The 3,786-nt window shown below is 38.6% G+C and overlaps 1 pseudogene; it reads right to left on the reverse strand.

Moving 5' to 3' along the window:
• Nucleotides 1-2,555: 2,555 nt before the first annotated feature.
• LOC127221806 (peptidyl-prolyl cis-trans isomerase A-like) lies at nucleotides 2,556-3,048 on the reverse strand (annotated as a pseudogene).
• Nucleotides 3,049-3,786: the final 738 nt, after the last annotated feature.

A 3,786-nucleotide genomic window follows, 5' to 3' on the forward strand; every position in this document is an offset into this window, starting at 1 on the left:
TCCTTTTCTTTGATGAGAAATTTATTCATAATACATCTGGAAAAAATTCTATTTGGAGGTTAGAAATTATTCTATTTCTCAGAAACTGAAAGTAGTTGACTTAATGCCAAAATTTCACCTAACAACTGACCCAAAGTAAAATAGAACAAGAAACTTAAAGTGGATAATTAATTTACTACCTCTGCAACGAAGACTCCTCATTACAATTTTTTATTAGATAATTCCTTTGTACTCAGCAAGGTAGTTCTTAAGCCCAGCAATTGTCTAGACAAGGCAGCAATCACATGAGTCATTACAGCCATTTCCACTTCCAGTACCTTCTCTGTGCTTCCTGGGTTTGCCATTGAGATGTGGTTTCTCAGCTTCATGCTCCAATTGTCAGCCTTCCATGCCGTGACAGACACTTCTCCTTCTAGAACCAAAAGCCAAAATAAATGCTTTCTTCTATAAACTGTTTATTTAATGTGGTGTTTTATCACAGCAGTAGAAAAGGAGATAATACACACACCTTAGGTTTTAGGATTTTAACATGAATTTGGGAGTGGTATATCATCCAAGAGGACTGTATACTCTGAAGCTCTTCTCCATGGCCCCTTTCATGTGTCATTTAAAATATCCATGACATTATGACTGAATGGGTGAGAACCTTTTGCCATATTGACATTTTAGAAGATCGAGGGAAACAAAAGTTTATGGGTAATGTATATAGAGCCAATGGAGACCTCCAAGTGAGGCAGTGGGAGAACAGATTCAGATGGATTATTGAGGACTTGCAATGGCTCTCACACCTCTGTTCAATACATATGTCTTTTCTCTATTTTCTGAATATGGTAGTTGAGATGGCTATATGATTTGAACAGGTAGGTCATTTTGCCCAGTATCAAAAGCTGTTGATTGCAGAAGAGGGACCTGAGACAACATGAAAATACTGGTGAAAATTAAGTCCATATAAAGTCAAAATTGTGATTACCGTGTTATAAAGTTAGAAGGTCAAGACAAGGTCACAGATCCCTGTAAGAGAAAGTACATTTAGAAACATTTAAAGTGAGCATGTGTCAATGCAACTGCAAAGGTTAAACTTTCATCTTTGTGAACCTCAGATAGCATTCTTTGAGATTTTCTATGGTCATCAACTCATTTGATCTTCAAATATTCTATTACACTAAGATTAATATCACTGGGAAAACAAAAATAGTCCAGACACACTTAAGAAGGATCCAAATTGTATAGTTAGCAATTAGTACAATGCCATAAGCACCCAGACAATAGCTGATAGGATTTATGGCTTTACTGTCTGTGTAGTAGTGTCTCTCTGGTGTGTAGACTTTTGAAAATAGGCCCTCTTATATTCACTCAAATGTTCTTGATGGACAAAATCAAACAAGTATCCTTTAGTTTGTTTAATTAATTTATTTTCTATTATAATGCCATTAAGGATATTTAACCCCTCCTCTGTGCATATGTGTGTGTGGGGGTATAACAATTTACATAAAAATACAATGTTAATTTTGGGATGAATATTTTACTGGCCATGGTCTCAAAGAAAAGAAATATTATTTTTCAACAATGTAAAGGAAAAAACAATGTAAAGTAGAGTTTAGACAAACCTTGAGACTATCACCAGCCATAATTCTTATGTAACAGGAGAAAAACAAAAATCAAAATTAAGCTACTGTGAGTAGAGGGGAACATATGTGTACGGTTCCTGTCATTAGCTTTAAGAAATTGAGGCAGTTGGACGGGGAAGAAAACAAGAACAATGCCTTTTTTGTGTCTGCTTGCTGTGGCTTGTCCTGTCTAAGCCTAATTGGGTATTGAAGAACAGGTGTATCTGTTGGTGAAACATAAAGAGAAAGAACCTGGCCTGAATGGATACAGAAAGCTAGACTGAGGATCAGCAAGGACTCATGGAAGATAGATTGCATCATGGGAAGCTTGGTAGCCCTCTTCTGCTTGGTTGCCTAATGGTATAGACATGTTTTTCATTTGCAGTCAGGCACTCAAACTGATGCAGTAATTCATACAGTCCATTTGTATTTCTTTCATTATTTTCATTTAAAATCTAAATGGCCTTTAACTTCTAGCCAAAAGACCAGCTTCTTAGAGAGACATCATTTCTTTATCAACCCTAACAGAGTGTAAAAGTGTAAATTTTGTCCCTTCTTGACAAGATACACATGTTTTATTTAACTTTCATTAAATGACTGGTCCTTCTAGGACCAGCAAAGGGCTCTTCTTCACTCTTCTTCAAATTCATGGTCCTTTTTTCCTCACTGATCGTTATTGTATGCATATATGTATATATGTGCATATAGTCATAAATATAACCTATTCAATTTTTTTACAGTTCTTATTTAGTTTTTATTCATAATCATAAACTTAACTCTGCAATCCAGCTAGACTTGGAGGGGAATGAGGAAAATATGGAACCCAAACAATTTCAGTGAGAGCAGAGATTACAGGACATTGCAAGCAGATGGGGTGGGGGATGCTCTCCTGAGCTACAGAAGGAATGGTCTAGTGGGTAAGAAGCCCACAAGTCAAAAGAATTAGAGTTATTCCCAGTTGGAAATGGTGATCTTCTTGCTGGTCTTGCCGTTCTTGGACCGGAAATGCTCCATGGCTTCCACAACGTTCATGCCTTCTTTCACCTTCCCAAAGACCACATGCTTGCCATCCAGCCACTCAGTCTTGGCGTTGCAGATAAAAAACTGGGAACCATTTGTGTTTGGTCCAGCATTTGCCATGGACAAGATGCCAGGACCTGTATGCTTCATCCTCAAATTTCTCTCCATAGATGGACCGGCCCCCAGTACTGTTTTGGCGTGTGAAGTCACCACCCTGGCACATGAATCCAGGGATAATTCTGTGAAAGGAGGAACCCTTGTATCCAAATCCTTTCTCTCCAGTGCTCAGAGCACGAAAGTTTTCTGCTGTCTTTGGAACCTTGTCTGCAAATAACTCAAAGGAGACGCGGCCCAGGGGCTCGCCATTGGCCTTGATGTCGAAAAACACCATGGGGTTGACCATGGCTGCAGGAAGAAGCAGCAAGGGATAGCGGCGTCTGCAAAGCCAACCCATTCAATTTTTATAGTGCTACCTGTAAATAAGTTTTCAGGGCTGACAGTTTGGCATAGGATAATCAATTGTGTTCTTCACTGGGGTAGCTCTTGCATTACACTAAAGGTCACTAAATCAGTAATTGTCTTAAGCCTGTTAGATGTATAAAATTTCATTTTTAATACAATCTCAAAGGATGTGTGTGTGTGTGTGTGTGTGTGTGTGAGAGAGAGAGAGAGAGAGAGAGAGAGAGAGAGAGAGTTTCATGATAGTATCCACTCTGAAGTAAATCAATAGTGATAAATATCTGAATACATAAGTTGATCAAGGTTAAAAAGCACAAAAGGGACAATTTTAGAATACAAATTCTAATTTTACCTTTTTCTTTTTTCTTTTTAAAACAATCTTATTTTACATATTAATGCCAGTTCCCTCTACCTCCCATCCTCCCAACTTCCCCCATCTTTTCCCTACCCTACCTCCCATGGGAAATCAAGAAAGTCTTTCACATCACTTGAGACAGTGCCAAGACCCACAGATCCTCTATAGGCTGAATCAGGTATCCCTCCACAGGGAATAGGCTCCCAAAAGCCAGTACATTCACTAGGGATAAATACTGGTTCCACTGCTAGTGGCCATAAAAACTGCCAAAGTCACACAATAGTCACCCCCATTCAGAGGGCCTAGTTCAGTCTTATGCAGTTTCCCCAGCAGTCATTTCAGAGT

This window comes from Phodopus roborovskii, unplaced genomic scaffold (assembly GCF_943737965.1).
Source record: "Phodopus roborovskii unplaced genomic scaffold, PHOROB, whole genome shotgun sequence".
NCBI lineage: Eukaryota > Metazoa > Chordata > Mammalia > Rodentia > Cricetidae > Phodopus > Phodopus roborovskii.